We start from the raw sequence: 19,193 nt of genomic DNA on the forward strand, positions 1-19,193 counted from the left end.
GGATTTCCCAGCCTTGGCACTACCAATATTTTGAGCAGATAGTTCTCTGCTGCGAAGGGCTGTCCTGGGAATTATAGGCTGTTTAGCAGCATCCTTGGTGTATACCCACTAGAGGTACTATTATTCCCTCTCACAATTGTAACATTCAGAAATATCTCCAAGTACCATCACATGTCCCTGAGTGATTAGACAAATTTGCCTCTGCTTGAGAACCACTGCTTTAGAAGTTCTTCTTTGACCCCGATACCCCAAGCTGTTTGTGTTGTGAACATGCTTTAAGGCTATTGCATTTCATAAGGCAGTAGCCAGGGCAATTGTTTGGAAGCACTAATTAGATCAGGTCCATTCCCTGTTTAAAATCCTTCAGGGGCTTCTCATGGCCCTCAGGATAAAGCTCCAAAGCTCTGCCATATTCTACCAGGCCTTGCTTTCTCTTCAATATTATCTCAGGTCACCTTCTCCCTGGATCACACGAGATAGCGCCTGGGTCAGGAAATACTGAGAACTTTACTTAGGTCACAAGTACTTCCTGGGGAGGTACAACAGCTAGTACTACAGATGCCCTTGATCTATTACCACAGCAGGTGCTGGCGGCATCTCAGTTCCCACATGCTGATGGTTTTCTCTGACACTCTGGGCCACTCTGGCTCTCTGGCCACTGGGATATCTTTGACCTGTGCCTTGGGTAGATGAATATGCAACAGAACTAGTGCCAATGCTCCATGGATGAGGAACAATGATCCATGGATGAGGGATGGGAGTTGGTGGATGAGTAGCTCAGCTGCCCTATCCCTGGGTGGGACAGTTCTGAGGAGTGGTCCAGGTGAAGCCCTACCTGCCCAATGGCAACCCACGTGTGAATGTGTCCTCTGTTGGCTTTTCCATTTCCCTATCTTGTGTCTCACTTTCCCACTGGTGCTAACTGAGATCATCCTTCAATGAAAGGACTTGTACCCAGACTCTGTCTCAGGCTCAATTTATAAACTCATAGTTGAAGGGCAACCAATGGCTGGGCTGAATATAATGTAGACAAGATAGCCCATCCACGTGGCTTGTGAGTCATGGATCTTGGGGGTTTCCAGGAGATCTGAGAATGGACCTGGATGGAATTCAAGCTCACAGGTGACTGGCCAGCACTGCATGGAACTCTGCGGGAGTCTCCATCACCAAGAACCCCAGGAGATAATTTCAGAATCTGAGGCAAGGAAGTGTAATGATTAGTGGAGAGAATGGACTTGAATGTTTGGGTGTAAGCCCTGACTGTCTTGTGGGATTCTCAGCAAGTTACTTCTCTCACCTTGATTTTCTCCTCTGGAGGATAATCATATGACTGATTTATGGTCCAGACATAAAACTGGGAGCATGAAGTATGCATTGATAATAATCGATAATGGGCATGAACCAGGATGTGAGAATCTCTTACTCATCTGTTAAATGGGGATAATAATAGTGCTTTTGGGGAACCCAAATGAAGACATGTTACTTTTTCAATCTTCGCAGTAATCCTATGAGGCAAGTATTATTATTATCCCTGTTACAGGGATGAGTAAGCTGACACCAAGAGAGCAGCAATGACCAGTTCAGGCTGTAAACATGTTCACATCTAGATACAGTGCTCTTGACCACAATCCTACAATGTGGGGGCAGGAACGGGGCTGCATTGGTGGCAGTGCCAAGTAGACACCAGTTTTCTGAATTCTCTGCAACACTTGAGTGTCTGCTGTATGCCCGCACCTCACCTATGTCATCTCATTTATCCCCAGAACTACTCTCTGTGGTCCAGGCACTGTTATGATCCCCACCTAGCAGACCTAACCATTCAGCGCTACCCTTGCCTGCTTCAGATTTTGAAAGCATCTCTCAGTGTTGTGGGTAAAGAGGCTCTGGAAGGGATCCATATAATGCCAGTCATTCACCTGCAAGCCTGGGCGTTATCCTAGTTCCTTCTCAGAACTCCTGGGAATCCCCCAAATCCATTCCTCACAAGCCACATGGATGGACTGAATCACGTCTGCATGAAGCTCAGCCATCAGTGGCCCTTTAATTATAAATGTATAAATTGAGCCTCTTTTATTTTTCAAGGCCATAAAACTTTCATTTAAAGTAGTTCCTGCTCAGCCCATCTTCACAGATAAACATAAATAAATAATGCCACTTTTCCATGAATTATGCATTAAATACACATCTGTAAAACTTCTCCATCAATGGTAGGACTTTGAACATATGTGGTTACAATTGAACACGTGGTTTCAATTGAACACTAAATCAATTTTCATATCTCTGTTGATGGAATTAAAAAAATATTCCTAGCTTTATTTAAATTGTCTGTCTTTGTTACATAAGAAAAAATAGGGCTGCACACGGTGGCTCATGCCTGTAATCCCAGCACTTTCGGAGGCCGAGGCAGGCGGATCACCTGAGATCAGGACTTAGAGACCAGCCCGGCCAACATGGTGAAACTCAGTCTCTACTAAAAATACAAAAATTCGCTGGGTGTGGTGGTGGGCACCTATAATCCCAGCTACTCAGGAGGCTGAGGCAGGAGAATCGCTCCAACTTGGGAGGCAGAGGTTGCAGTTGAGCCAAGATCACGCCACTGCACTCCAGCCTGGGAGACAGAACGAGACTCTGTCTCAAAAGGAAAAAAAGAAAAAAGGAAAAAGAAAAACCCTTCCTCAGACTCCTGCAGTTTTGATAACTGCTGCTTTTGTTCACTTTCCATAATTTGAATCCCAGCCCAGGTGCTTAGGGTGGAGAGATTAAAATGGTTCTCATAAGCTGAGCAGCAGAAAGTAAATGGTGAAAAATGATTGGGTTACTGAGGAAATGTGAACATGTGGGCTTTTATCACAGGCAGCCTCGTGCTAGGGCTCCTTGTATGTTTTAGCACCATAACCCATTCTGGGGATGCTCGAGAGGCAGGGAGCATAACAGGAGATCATGTAGCTAGTGAGAGGCTGAGCTATGTCTTGCAGCACCGTCAAACCAGGGGTCTTTTTTCTGCCTTCCCACTTATGCTCCTATCACTGTGTTTCAGCCTTTTCTGACCTCATAGCTGCTCCCAGGTGGCCTTAAGGACTTCTCTGCACTGATAGGTGGAGTCTTCCAGGTGAGAGATTGACAGGCATCAGCCCTGGAATGGCCCCAAAGCTTATTTCCTCATTATTTTGATTCAGAGCTTCAGCAAATTGAGCAGCATGAGAATTAGGCAATTTTCTTTGCTCCTATAATGTACTTTCTCCAAATAGGTTCTTACGAGACAATTATTTGAGGCCTTTGAATTGCTCCTGTAGGCAGGCTGAGGGAGTCAGACAGCACATCTTCATTTTCAGACAGGACTTAGGGCTTCCTCGACACAAACACAGAAAGGGAAAGACAAGGAGAAAAGGAATGCTGTTCCTCGGACCACAGCAAGGGTCCTGCCATGCAAATCTTCTAAGAAACATGCATCAAGCCCTTCTGTACTCATTGCTATGACTTCCTCACCCTCTGAAACAAGTACTATCATTTCCTTTTTTCACATAGGGAAACTGAGGCTCACAGAGGTGAAATAAAATTTCAAGTAGCAGAGCAAGGGTTCATATCTCTCCATCCTTCACTGATGTCTCCTTCCTCTGAACTCTCAGAGTACAATTTGCCTGTCCTTTTTTTGGTGCTTGCTAAAAAATGTAGCCTTCTCTTTAGTTGTATAGGAGAGGCAGCAGAACATACAGATGAAAACAGTAAACTCTAGAATTGGGGAAATGTAGGTTTGAATTCTGGTTCCACCTCCTATTAGCTGGGAGAATCTATTAGCTATTTAGCCTCTGAGCTTGTTTCTTGTTGGGGCTCAGAAACCGATAGCCCCAAATACTGCACTCTGAAGTGCTGAGCTAAAGAGGTAGCCTCAAGGTCTCTCTGACTTTCCCTCATCCCAACTCTCCACCCTCTCTCCGAAAGCACAGGATATAGTTGTCCTCTGAAGTTTCCGTATCTACCTAGAAACCAGACTTGTCAAAAACACAACTGTCTTCCTTGAGTTTTCACAACCTTAACTCATACTGCAGAAGGAAAGATGGAAGTCTGTTTTTCTGTTTGCTTTTTGAGATGGAGTCTCGCTATGTCACCCAGGCTGGAGTGCGGTGGCACAACTTGGCTTACTGCAGCCTCCACCTCCCAGGTTCAAGCCATTCTCCTGCCTCAGCTTTCCGAGTAGCTGGGACTACAGGTACATGCTGCCACATTTGGCTAATTTTTGTGTTTTTGGTAGAGACAGGGTTTCACCATGTTGGCCAGGATGGTCTTGATCTCCTGACCTTGTGATCCACCCACCTCGGCCTCCCAAAGTGCTGGGATTACAGGCATGAGTCACTGCGCCCGGCCGGAAGTCTGTTAATACACCTGCAGAGACTTGAGTCACCAGCCATTGCCTGCTCTGTGGGCCCAACAGACTTTGTCTCAGTCCCTTGCATGTTTTCCAGCTCCATTCATTTCCCCTTAAACACCATTTACTGTCCCTCAAATTGCCACATTTCCCCAGCTCCTCTTCCCTCATGAAGAAGAGTATATAAACATCCGTGCCTCACTAGGCTATTGAGTAATCATTCTCCTGCAATTTCCCAGTACTATGCATGTTAAACTATAATTCTGTGTGACTTTTTCCCTCTCAATCTGCCTTTGATTCAGTTGATTTTCAGTGAATCTCAGACAGTACAGGGGAAGTTTTTCTCTGGCCCCCCACACTTTTCTGTAAAATGGGGGAAAAAAGATCACTTATTTCAGGGAGAATAGATTTAAACGTAGTTAGAGCAGTTCCTGCACACTGCCAGTGCCTCACAGAGCTTAGCTTGCCTTGTTTGTGTTGGCTTGAATTCCTACTTCGCCATTTTTCAACAGTACCCTGCGATACACTACAGAATCTTTCTGAGACTTGATTTCCCCAGTTCTAAAAAGTGCACTTACATTGCCTACATCATAGGGCTGTGGTGAGGATTAGTAAGACAGTAACTGGGACGTGTTTAGCACAGAGCCTAGTGCTTAGCGATTATTTAATACTGCTGTTATTGCTGTTATTATGAATACTCAGCACTGTGCTAGGGAGGTGCACTTAGGAAACCAGCGTGTATTAAGGACCGACTTTTTATTCATACTTTATCTAATCCTTGCAGCAACCCAAGAGGGAAATGATATGATTATGCCCTGTGTGTTTACAGATGATCTGAGACTTAAAGAAATGAAGTAACTAATGGAAATGTGCAACTAGGAAATGATGCGCCCAGAGAGGGAGAGTCACTGCTTTCCTGAGAGTCTTGCAAATCCTGAGTAACTTGGGATCTGATGTAGGGTGTAAGCATTGTTAAGACTCAGAGTTGGGAGACAAAAGCATGGAAGTAGCTGGGGCTGCTGGGGACTTAGGTAGTTTCATTGGAGGGATTGTATATTGTCATGTGTTTTAAGAATAAGACAAAGTTTTGAATTATACCTTAAAAATACAAATATCAATCTCTACTTCTCTTGCTATTGGTTTGAATTTAGAATAGGATGTAGGGTTTTTGGTCACAGGAATGGGGCTGCATGGGGCAACATTTTGAGATAATACTTCTGTGTGGGCCAGAGGTCCTCCATGAAACCATTGTAGAGTTTTCTGTTGTAGAGTGCTGTGGGTAAGTAGACTCTGAGGTCAGAAGACCCGGGCTGGAAGCCCTGCTTCTTTACTCACCAGCCATAAGTGCTTGGACCAGATACTTAGCTGGTCTAGACCTCCGTGAGCTCTTTTCTGAAATGGGTATATTGATGCCTACTTCATGGGATGAGGTAGAGAAGAGACGTGAGAGAAGAGGTGAGAGAAGGCAGGTTAAATGCTTAGCACCTGTCACTCAGTAATGTGATGATTAAATGCCAGCTTTTGTCATTTTTTATACTTTTAAAAGCTCAGGTTTTGGAATCAGCACAGATATGTGTTCCAAAAAAGCACTGTTGTTTGCTGGGCAATGGAAGGGCAAATTAATTAACCACTCTGAGCCTCAGTCTCCCTCCTTGTAAAATAATAACAGCAACAATGAGGAGGACACGACCACATAACTCGTCAGGCTCTTAAAAATTTAAATGAAAGGTAAAGCCTGTAGAGTGCTTGGAAAACTAACTGGTAAACATTCTGTACATAATGGGTGTTATTTTTTCTTATTCTCTTGGTCCTGCTGGTGAAGGGCCATTGTCTGCTTCTATGAAAGTATAGAAAGGCCAGTAAATCTTTAGGAAATATGCATGCTTGACTGGTCTGTGTTCTCAACATTGTCTGAAGAACCTGGCTGAGTCCTACTCACCCAAGACTAAGGCTGGAGATATTTGATATCTTCTTTTGATTGGTAACCGGTTCTGGAATCGGTGATTGAGTAACAGGTAGAGAAAGGGGGAGAGATTCACTGCTTCTCTGAGAGTCCTATAAATCCTGAGTAACTTGGGATCTGATGTAGGATGGTGAGAGGAGGAGGCAAGCATCATTGAGACTCAGAGCTGGGAGATGGAAGTATGGAAACAGTGGGGGCTGCTGGAGGCTTTGATAGCTCTGTTGGAGGATCCTGTGAGACCTGGGGCCTATTCTGATGACAGCAACCAAGACAACGTCAGTAAAATGCAGAGCATGATCCATTTGCAGTGGGCACCTCAGCAGGGGTCCAGGGGAGCTGGGAGCAGGATCATGGTTCTGAGTGCACAAAAGGAAAGGCTGCTTAGAGGAAGTTCTGCCCATCTTCCTGCTATTTCCCAGACATTCCAGGACCAAGAGTCACTTTTAGTTTTATTTATTTATGTATTTAATTATTTTGAAGTAGAATCTCACTTTGTCACCCAGGCTGAAGTACAGTGGCATGATCTTGGCTCACTGCAACCTCGGCTTCCCAGATTCAAGCAATTTTCCTGTCTCAGCCACCATAGCAGAGTAGCTGGGATTACAGGCATGCACCTCCACAACTAGCTAATTTTTTGTATTTTTAGTAGAGATGGGGTTTTGTCATGTTGGCCAGGCTGGTCTCAAACTCCCGACTTCAGGTGATTTGCCTCCCTCAGTTTCCCATAGTCATGTGAAATTACAGGCATGAGCCACCATGCTCAACCAAGAGTCACTTTTAAAGGAAATAAAAGTCCTATTGGAGTAATGGAAAGCCTCATGAGAAGGAACAGAGCTTCAGTGTAAATACAGACTGAGTTTCTGTTGAGTTCCCTGTCATCTGTTTATGGATGAGGGCACATGATGGGGTGAGGTTTATTTTATCTTTAAGGGGCATGAACCCAGCAGGCCTGCTCCAATGCGATTACTTCTGAAAAACCCTTGAGGATTTGATCTTTACAGCTCAACGTCTGAATTGAGCCAAGGGTATTGATAAGACTATGTGTGTATGTGTGTTGTGTAAACTAAATTGTTTTCAATTCCTGCTCCCTTGAGCCTCTCTTTTCTTGGCAGGAGCCCTTGGGGGCTACTTGGCAGCTGGCAGCTGGCCTATAGCTGCAAAGAGCTGTCAGTCATGAGGCACCTCAGGGCTGGTATGTTTCACCAGGGCCCTTCTACCATCTCTGGGTGATTGGGTCCAGGAAGCTTCAGAGAAAAACTTAAAAATAAAAAACAGACTCAGACACACTCTAGGTTCTTTATCTGACATGTTTTCAGAAAGTGCTTAGGTGGCTTCTACCTCAAATGGCAATAACAGTGATAATAATTGTTAAAGGACAGTGATTTTCCCTCTTTCATAATGGTGCCACCCCAAAATAGCAGGAAATTCATTACCTTGGAACTGAGCTTATTAGAGCCAAATGCATGCATTAAGCTGTCTCCCACGTGAATTTGAGAAGAATGGAAGGAAAGTCAAATTGAAACCCATGAGGTTCAAGGGAGTAGAGCAGAGTATTTCATAAACAAAGCAGAATTTCACAGAATGGGGTGCTCATATGAGGGAACTGAAATCTCCAGAGGGCAATGACTTTATAACAACAACGGTGATGATTTACTTGTCTGTTCACTCAATACACATTCATTGAATACCTGCTTTGTGCCAGGTGCTATTCTTGCCACTGGGATTACAAGGGTGTCCTGACCTTCAAGTTCTGTTAGGAGAGACAGTCTTTCAACAGTGATTTCACTCATGCAGGTAATTACAAGGCAAAGTTCATTGGTGCTCTGAGATTGACTAAGGGAAGCAAGTCTAGGCTGGAGGTTGAAGGAAATGTCAGTGAAGATAAAGTCTGCAAGATGAGCCCCGTGGATGGGTTGGGGGAAGGGGATAAAGGCACATTCCAGGCAGAGGAAAGAGCATGTTGAAAGACCCTGCAATGGAAAGAAACTGGCTCATGGAGGAGCCAGATAATGTGGGGTTGAAGCAAGAGGGAAGGCAAACACCCTAGGGTGAAGCTAGAGCGGCAGAAGGAAACCATCAGGCTGCTCCCGAGGGCCATGTTGTAGATTCTGAACTTTATTTTACAAGCAAAGCAAAGGTATGAAATGGGTGGGTGCAGTGGTTCATGCCTGTAAGCCCAACACTTTGGGATGCTGAAGTGGGAGGATTGCTTGAAGTCAGGAGTTGGATACCAAGCCTGGGCAACATAGTGAGACTCCCATCTCTACAAAAATATATTAAAAATAAAATAGCTGGGCATAGTGGTGCACACCTCTTTCTAGCTACTTGGGAGGCTGAGGTGGAAGGATCACTTGAGCCCAGGAGGCTGAGGCTGCAGTGAGCCATGATTACCCCACTGCACTCCAGTCTGGGTGACAGAATAATACTCTGTCTCAAAAAAAAAAAAAAAAAAAAAAAAGCATGAAAGATCTTTTTAAAATGGAGAATTAACTAAAGGGGGCAATCGTAGAAGTTAGGAAATAACAATAGTGGTCCTGATGACATGGGGGACAGTCTCATGAGCTGAGGGGCTGATGCACAGAAGCAGACATGCTCAAAAAATATATTGAAAATTTGTATAAATTTGTGGGGTACCGGTGTAATTTTGTTTTATGCCTAGATTATGCAGTGGTGAAGTCAGGGCACTGGGACTATCAAGAAACACTCGTAAGGTAAAATCCACAGGAATTTGTGAATGAGAGAGTGTTCAGGAAGAAGAGTAAGAGAGTGTCAGACAAAATGACCATGCTTATTGTGAGATGATGATGGGAGCCATGGTGTCATTTCCTGAAGATGGAAGATACAAGGGAGAGGGAAGATTTGGGAGGGGAGGCCAAGAGTCCAGCTTTTGTCAGATCGAGTTTCAGATTCCTGAGAGACACCCAAATGTAGATTCCAGAAAAGGAGTTTTTCTAAAACATGGAGAAGTAATGTTCAAAATATCTAGACTGGAAATGCCAGTAAGGACTCATCAAAATGTAGTATTTTAGAAAGAATTGTTAACATCATCTGAAGGAAAGCACAGAGTGCTAGGGAAGGGTACCAGGGTTGGAGGTGGAGGAAAGATGGGTTGAGAGAAATTGAGAGGAAGCACCCAGAGAAAAGAAGAACCAAGAAATGAGTGTCATGGAAGCCAAGAATAAAGTGTGCTAAAAATGGCAATAGCAGTGATTGTCATAGTAGTAGTGGAAATAATAGTAATAATGGCATTAGTAGCAGTATTAGAATAGCAGCAGTAGAAGAGGAGCGAGAAGAAACAGTGGTAGAAGTACTAACAGCAACAATAGTAGCTGTAGACTCAGTGTAGTCATAACAGCAACAGCAGTAGGGGTAGCAGTAACATCATTAGCAGCAGCAGAAGTAACAGTGGAAGTAGTAGCAGCAGCAATGCTCAGAGGTATTACCAGTTTGGTATTCTTTGGAGTATAGCAGTGTGGGTTTTTTTCAGCAGACTGAGTCACATGACCACTCCATGCAACAGGAAGGATAAGTAGTATTATTCCCACTTTACAGATGAGAAAATGAAGAACTAGAAATGTTAGGTAGTCTTACTGAGAGAGAAGCTGGGTTAGCAACAAGACTGGAGATAGAATTCTGGTCTCTTGAGTCCTCATCAAATATCATGGATACTGTTTAGATTTATAGCATAGCATTTAAGAAGTTCCATGGTGTTTCCTACTGGAATATAACTTCTGGAGGGCAGGGATTTTGTCTGCTCTGTCCACTGAGGGATCCTCAGTGCTCTGAGTGGTGCCTGTTGCATAGGAGGACTCACAAATTATAGGGATGCACAAAGAACTAACATTGGAAAAGGAATCAATGAATAAATGAACAAATCTTCCTGCCTAACTTGGGTATAACTTCAGCATGTTTTATTGTTTTCATGGATCTCACACCCCTACCCAACCTTTCTCTTTCTATGCCTGCAAACTGTATGTTGAAAATCTGTTTGGAAATTTAAAAAATTAATCTATTAAAATGAAAAGATGTTGGCATTTTTCATATGTTCGTATCATTAAAAGTCCACATCACACGTTCATGCTTTCAGAGTCAATATTCAAGTAATTTAAATCTAGCTTCCTCCCTATTCCCCATCATTCACATTCATTGATATTAAAGGTCAACATGGAAGTAACTTTTTTTCCCTAGACCAGCTCCCTAGAGAGAAGAGCTTTGAAATCGTGCTGTGCCAAGGAGGGGCCAGCTATAGCTCCATAAATGATTCATTATGCTCTTTAGGAATATAATATTCTGCATCTCCTCCTGTATTTAAGAATTTTTATTCATAGTAAAAAGGTGGGACCATGTAATAAAAAGAGAACAGAGTTGGGAGTCAGATAGACCTGGGTTAAAGACTCCTTGTTTGGATCTTGGACAAGTCATCTTCTCTGGGTCTCAATTTCCCTAATCTTTAAGCTGGAGTGCAGTGGCACAATTATGACTCATTGCAGCCTTGACCTCCCAGGCTCAAGCAATCCTCCCATCTTAGCCTCCTGAGTAGCTGGGACCACAGGTGCATGCCACCACACCTGGCTAATTTTTGTGATTTTTAGTAGAGATGAGGTCTCAGTATGTTGCCCAGGCTGGTCTCAAATTCATGTCCTCAAGCGATCCTCCCACCTCTACCTCCCAAAGTGCTAAAATTACAGGTAAGAGCCGCTACATCTGGCTGAGAAACAGGTTTCAAGTAAAGAGCAGAAGAGTGGAAGCCAGGAAAACAGACTGAGAAACATAAGCCTGGAACATCTTTGAGGGGCCACACCAGCTCCAGTACCCCTGATAAGATCATCTCCAGCTTCTGTTGCCACTACAGTGTTTCTTACTTCCTCCTTTTGTCCAGCCTGCTTCCCTCCCATCCTTATATTTGTTGTTCTCAAAACCACTCCCCAACAAAAACCCTGCATGTGAATCTCTGCTCAGAATCTTTCTCTGGGAGCTTGACCCACAACATAAGTCTCACTAGGTTCTCCATAAACTGGCTCCAGCTCAATGCCCAGCACAAAGTGGATGCTCAGTGAGTACCTTGGATTGATGGCTGGTTGGCTGGTTGCTTGGTTGGTTGGTTGGGGTAAAATGCACAGAACATGAGAAGTCAGATAAAGAATCTCTCTTTCACATGGTCAGCACTGGGCATTTGTTCAGGGGGCTTCAGGGACATGATCAGAGGACATCCAGGGTAGCAAATGGGAATGCAGATTCCAGGCAGCTGCTGGTATCAGTAATGATGGATATCTGTAATCCAGATAGCACAGGAGAGAGGAGAAGGGGCCTGCCAGTGACCTACTTTTGTTGTTAATGCTCTTCTATTAGCAGAGCATTTACCTCTGGATCGATTTCATGTATTCTCTCTCTGCCAAGGCAGGAACAAAAAGAAAAGGCACAATTTCAGAGTAACTTTCCTCCTGCAACTGATGTGCTGAATTTCACCTTTTCAAATGACTTCCTGTGGAAACAGCAAGGATAGATTGCTGGCAGGATTTGTTACGCAATTTGGTTCTAACTCGATCCCATCAAGCAAAGAGAAATGGTAAAAAGCAACAGCACCCCAAGCTTTGCTCACAAGCTTGGAGGCTGCCATGCTCTACCTTGTCTCTGGGCCTTTGAGTGTGCTATAAAATTCATCTATATTACCCGTCCCTGCTTTATCGATGTGTATAACTCCTGGTTGTGCTTTGATGTATGTCTCAGAGATGATCTCGTATAGGATGTCTTCCCTGACTCTCCTCTTCCTTCTCTGCTGACCACACCAAATTGTCCTGTCACTTCTTTCTCTTTTTGCATTGGCAACTAGGAAGCTCAGTGCTCAATTTGCAGGCTGCCAGTGAACCTGTTCAACATGCATGTTGTGAACACTAATTTTTTGACTTCCTTTTATTTTGCTTACTCTTCTCTTTTCTTAATTTCCTTATTAGCATAAATTTGTAATTCTGTACTGACTTTTTTTTAAACAAGAGAAAGCATTAGAAAAGGAAGCTTTAAAAAATGACCACAATAGATTATAATTGACCACCTACATATCTATTGTCCCCATTGTTTTGTGAGAATACAGTAATATATTTTCATCTATCTAACTCAAATGCCTGGCACTTAGGTTCTCAGAAATATTTACTGAATGAATAAAGCAGACCTAAGGGGAGATGAGGTGAGAAAAATATTTACTGAGTGGATGGAACATCTAAGGGGAGATGAGGTGAGAATGGTGCTTTTGGGACTTTCTACTTTGATTTAATTTTTATCTTTCTCATAAAATAATAATTATTTCTGTTTATTTAGCAGGACTGTATAATGCTGTGATATTTAGATTCCTGACATTATCACATTTAATATGAAAAATATCCCTGGGAGGAGGGTATCATGATCCCCATTTTATAGAGGAAATATTTGAAGCTCAAAGCAGTGAGGTATTTTGCTTCAAGCAATTCATCTGAAAGTGAACCAGAATTTGAATCCTTGTCATCTGATCCCCAAACCCACTCTCTGTATTTTTTTTTCCCAAAGTTTTCTTTACAGAATGCTCTTATACTCCTGGTTGTTTTCTCTTTATTTTATTGCAGGCAGATTTCCAGAATCAGGGTATCCCTAAGGAGTATCCGGGAAGAGGTGCATTTAGAGTAGTGGTTCTCAACTGGGGCTAGTTTGGTCTCCATAGGACATCTGTCAATATCTAGAGATATTTTTGATGACCAGAACTGGTGTGTGTGGGGGGGTTGGGGGGTTCAGGGGCAGTGTACACACTACTGTTGTTTAGTGGGTGGAAGTAAAAAAATGCTGCTGAACATCTTACAATACACAGAACAGCCCTCACAATAAAGAGCTCTCTGGCCCCATGTCAACAGTGCTGAGGATGAGTGCTAAACTCTGACCTCTGAGATATTTCTTAACAATCCAGGAGCAGCCTTTCCTCTACCATCCTGACCTGTGTTTGCAGAGGAAATCGGACAAAGCCCAGGGGAACTGCCTCGACTGTCTAGCTTGCCTACTTTCTCTTTCTGCTTCCTGAGAGAAGTCAGTGAAGATGGCAACAAAGACGAGTGACAACACAGAGAAGTTTCTCTGGGGAGATCCAGGATTCACTGGAGGTCTTTTAAAACTATTCCATTACTAACCCATTTCTTCTTCTTATCTCAAAATGGAGGGAAAAATATAAACCACATTTATTGGTATGGACCTGGTTGGATTTGAGGTGGGAAGATTTCATTTTTCATGTGTAGCTCTTGGGGACAAGCCTGGCTTGGAATTCCTGCCAACTTGGAAATATATGGGCAAAATTAGTAAGAAATAACACGGGAAGGTCCACAATTAATCATTGTGTAAGGGCTGGAAAGGTTAATTTGCCTGATATTCAATTCCGTCCCCACATTTTGATGCACCCATGACTTACTAAACTAGTGTTAATTCAATTCTATGTGCCAGGCATTACGCATAGGGCTTCGGGAGTGTAATTCCAATTAGTCTGAATGCCAAATGAAGTAAGGACCATCGTTAATTTCATTTTGTAGGTGAGGAGACTGAACCTTATCCAAGGTCACCCAGATACTAAGGTGCAGAGCCAAGACTTGATCCCCGTTCTAACTCCAGTGACTAAGCTCTTAAATGGTTGTCTAAAGGCTGATTTTGGTTGTGAAATGTGTTTGTTGACCTCTATAGTAATTTTAAAATATTGGCCTGGCCCAGTGGCTCATGCCTATAATCCTATCACTTTGGGAGGCTGAGGTGAAAGGGTCACTTGAGCAGCCTGGGCAACACAGCAATACCCCATCTCTATTGTATATGTATTATACATATAATATATAATACATAATATGTATATAATGGAGACGGGACATGGTGGTGCTGAGCTGAGCATGGTGGTGCATGTCTGTGGGCTCAGATACTTGGGAGGCTGAGGTAGGAGGATTGCTCTTGCTGGGGAGGTTGAGGATGCAGTGAACTGTGATCTCTCCACCACACTCCAGCCTGACAGAGTGAGACCCTGTCTCAAAAAAAAGAAAGAAAAAGAAAAATTATTTGCCAATAGTTGAAAAATTGGATATTTTACAGAAATCTCATCTTCTAACTCATCCTGTAAAATACAATCATCTGGTAACACAGCACATTCCTATCTGGCAACAATCAGCTGGCACTGAGAAGTAGCTGCTCTTTTCAGATGGTGCTGTCACTCATCCAGGGAACCTGCTCGGCTGGTGTAGGTGTTGGAGATTTGGACCTTTGGTTAAAACCACCCTTGCATATGAGTGGTGCAGGAGAAGAGAGGACAATACTTGCATGTGTTATGAGCATTATTTCCTTTCAATCCTCTACCCTTGGGCACCATGACCCTAATCTGTGTCCTTGAACTTGACCAACTCCTCCTGGAACCAGAAGGATGGGAGACTTCATTGCCCATCACTTTGACTTGAAATGGATAGCGGCCGCAGGAACCAAAACCTCCTTAGAAACCAGTGTAAGTGTTCAGGCTTTCTCTTCAAAACTATTGTTAGTTTTTTAAGAGCCCATAGAGTCAGAATTCCTACAGGTATTGTTAAACTAGATGTCAGTTCCAGGTCAACCCCCCTGACTATTACGGTCATAATTCGGATACCCAGAGGGAGCAAAATCAGGTGAAGAGCCACCCCCCATCCCTTGCAGAATCTGATTTAACAAGGCTTATTTATGTCTCAGCATACCACAGGTTACAATAGAATCATCGTTCCCATACATAAATAATGCATACATTTGTGTTTAGTCACTGTGCATGCTTTTTAGTACTTGGGGATGCAGAAGGACAAAGGATTCAGCCTGGCACAGAGACTTAGAGAATACTATCTCTACCTTCTTGCATTAAACATAGGATCTGGCGGACTCTTACAGAGAAGTCCCAGGGGAATGTTTTCACATAGTGTCACAGGTTCATTCTGCTTGCAAGTGAAAGGTCACAAACTCTCTGCTGAATGATGATGATGATAAGTTAGCATTTTTATTTAGAACACCCATTATGTACTATGTTGGGTGTTTTATCATCTCTAATCTTTGTAACAGTTCCTTTCAGCGGGTCTTATTATTTACATTTTGCAGGTGAGGAAACTGAGACTCCCAGAGGATACATGTTCGAGGTCACAAGCTAGAAAAAGTCATAGCTGGTATTTAAATGTAGTTTCACTGGCTTCCAAAACCTTTTCACCCTGCCACATATGTAAATTCTTTAGCAATTTAAATTAAGTCATTTACCCAAGAGTATAATTTGGAAGAGATTCATCTACCCTATTTCCTAATTATCCAGTGAAAATCTATAGGTCTAGGAGACTTCAAACATTCATCATCGTAAAGGCTTGAGCAACTTCAAGAAGCATAGGTTTAAGAATTCATTTAGAATGAACATGGTGTATTAAAGAACTAGGGAGTGGTAATGGGCCACTTCCAATTTCCCAACATCATCCCTGACAACTCAGAAGCCCCTCTCCTCAATGTTCCTTTAATTAGGCAAAGCACAGAGAGCACATTCTGCAAATTGCTAAATGGTTAGTGGCTGCTTTGTGTTAAGAAATGTTAACCTTTCATTCATAGGAGCTCAATTAGCAAGAGTCAACCAGTGGTTAATAATAATAATACAATAGAATGATCACTGAGTGAAAGGCTTTTACTCTTATTCACAAGAATCATTTGTTAAACAGGAAGAGACTTTTCCTTATGTTTAATTGAAGAGGGAAGGAATGCCTTGAATATCTCTCTGAGGCTTTAATGATGAGATGATAGGGAAGAGGCATGGGGGAAGGTACCTTCTGAAATCTTTCCTTTGAGGCATAGGATGGAATCAGATGCTAAGTGAATCCTTTCTCTTTTCTTCTCCTTGTTTATTTCTCTATCAGCACACGTGGTGCACTCTCCCCAGGGCTTGGAACCTGATCACACACAAAGTTTCTTGTCTCCTAAACACCCAAAGAACATCAGAGACCCTAGTAGCAACATCTAAAGAGAGAGGACAAAAGACCACAGGGCTTCTGGCAGTCCCAAATGAGTAGAAGCAGAGTTTAGAGTGGGCAGAGAGGTGCAGATCTCATGCATGCAATGTGGCTTCTGACCTTAGACCTCATGGAGGAAAAGAACTCTTGTTTCCTGATGACTTACTTTATACTGTCCACTGTGCTGGGTGCTTTAGACACTTACTTGGTTTGATTTACCACACGACCCCATGGGGCAAGGTGTTATTCTCCACACACATAAGGAAACTGAGATTTATTTGTCCCCAGTGCCATACCTAATAAGTGAAGCTGAATTAAAATTTAGGTCTCTTTTTCTGTGAGTCAGCTCCTCTGATCTCTTCAAAGCATACCTTTGGCTACTGCTTTGTCCTGTTCTAAACAAAAATTCTGATTTTCTACAGCGGCATGGAGGAGGAGGAAAAGATTCCAGAAAGAATTTAAGGGGCAAGATGGATGTGATAAAGGAATGAGAAGATCCTGAGAAAAGATGAAAAAGAGGACAGTGACTGATACAAGTCATGAAGCATTGGTTCCTAAGCTTTGCTATATTCACGCCCAATGCTAAGCATTGTTCAATGCATTTCCTCATTTTGTCCTTGTGACACATGAGAAAATGGAAGCTCAAGGAACTTAAATGGCTTGTGTTAGATATAGTGAACTCCAAGTTTCTCTACAAAGAATCATTATTCCAGTCTTTAATTCTCCATTTTAAAGTTTAACTTCCTTGTAATTTCAGCAAACAACCTCTTCCACCAGTTCTAATCAGTAGTTCACATCTGTTCCCCTGGCCCCCCCTTCTCCATCCTGACTCATTCTGTCTACCTGCTCTGGTCACCTGCTCCGGTCACCTACTTTGACCCCTGGTTACCTGCTCTGACCTGTTCCATAACTGTTCTTCCTGCCAAACTACCCACTCCACCACTCTGGCACATACCTCTGCTCCCTTTAAAATAGCCAATTGAAATTGAATTAGACTGTGCAGTCTAACCCTAGCCAAGAGGAATGACATAGCAGTAGGGGCGACCTCCATCAGGATTAAGTACTGCTTCCCCTCCCTTGTCCAGCTATGTGCTTGCTATTGTTTCATCTATGAGCTGCACCCTTCTATAGAAGTAAATTGCCTTGCTGAGGAAATTTATATTCGAGTGCTACTTCTTTTGTGGCACTGAAAATTTTACATATAACACTTGCCTAGATTACACAGCTAACTAAGTGGCCAAGGTGGGAACTGGACCCAGATATTCCATCTCCAAAGCCCAGAACCTTCTCATTGCATCATGTATTTTTCTCTGACAGAAAGAAATCTGGTTTTTCCATTTGAGGTCTTTCCAAAGGAGTTCCCGGAATAGTCACTTCAAGACTCAGGAACAATCCACATCTTTATTCATTCACGAAACACTTATCGTGACAGCACTAGATGTGGAACAAGCAGAACTCTTCTGCATTATTGGTAAGTATGCACAATGGTGGAACCACTTTGGAAACATTTCAGGCCATTTCTTATAAAACAAAACACACACCTGCAATATGATCCAGTCATTCCATTCCTAGATATTTCCCCAAAAGAAATAAAAACACATGCTTAAGAAAAGACTTGTATAGGAATATTCACAGCAGTTTTATCTATAATTTTCATAAATTCGAATCTAGGTGTCTATCCATATGATAATGTGTGAGTAAACTGTGGTACATTCATACAATGGAGTGATACTTACCAACGAAAACAATAAACTGCTGATTCATGGAAAAGCATTAATGTATTTTGAAAACATTCAGCAAAATAAGCCTTACATAAAAGAGTGTATAGCGTATAATTCTAGTTTTTTATGAAGTTCAACAATGGACAAAACTAACCTAGCATGTAAAAAGTCAGAGTAGTGTCTTGGTTAGGAATTACTTGAGCAAGAGCATGAGAGAACATTCTAGAGGGTACTAATGTTTTGTATGTTGATTGGGGTTTGAGTCATATAGGTTAATGCATTTGTCAAAACCCAGTGTATTAGTTTGCTAAGGCTGCCATAACAAAATGTACAGACTAAGTGGTTTAAACAGGAGAAATTTATTTTCATAGAATTCTGGGGGCTAAATATCAGTGACCAAAGTATGGACAGGGTTGGTTCCTTCTTAGGGCTGTGAGGGCATGACCTGTTCCAGTCCTCTCTCCTTGGCTTATAGGGGGACGTCTTTTCCCTCTATTTCCTCTCTGCGTGTGTGTCTGTTCTAACCACCTCTTCTTTTAAGGACACCAGTCGTATTTAATTAATGTCCTCCCTAATAAACTTATTTAACCTTCAATGACCTTTTTAAAGACCCTATACCCAAATACAGTCACATTCTGCAGTAATGGGTTTAAGACTTCAGCATATAAATTTTAGTGGGGACTCAATTCAATTTATAATATCCAGTAAATGTGCTCTTAAGATTTATACATTAAGCTATAGGTAAATTTGCATAAAAAGTGCAAAACAACATTGAACAGAAGTTAACGATACGCATGCTGAAATACTTAGGGGAAAGTGTATTGATGTTTCAGCTTAATTTAAAATGCTTTGAAAAATAAAGTGGATTAACAGATGGGTATATATATATATGATAAAGCAAATATAATGGATATATATGTATATATATGTATGATAAAGCAAATATAATGGATATATATGTATATATATGTATAATAAAGCAAATATAATGACATTTAAATGGTAGAATCTAGGAGGTGAGTGTATGAACTTTGCCCAAAAAGTTCTCTCAACTTTGCTATGTTTCAAATCTTTTATAATAAAATGTTGGGACAAATATTAATAGAGAATCTATGATGTGCTGGGCATGGGGCCAGGTGATAGGGGTTGAAGGGTGAAGAAGACAGACA

Source organism: Callithrix jacchus, chromosome 12 (genome assembly GCF_049354715.1).
Source record: "Callithrix jacchus isolate 240 chromosome 12, calJac240_pri, whole genome shotgun sequence".
NCBI lineage: Eukaryota > Metazoa > Chordata > Mammalia > Primates > Cebidae > Callithrix > Callithrix jacchus.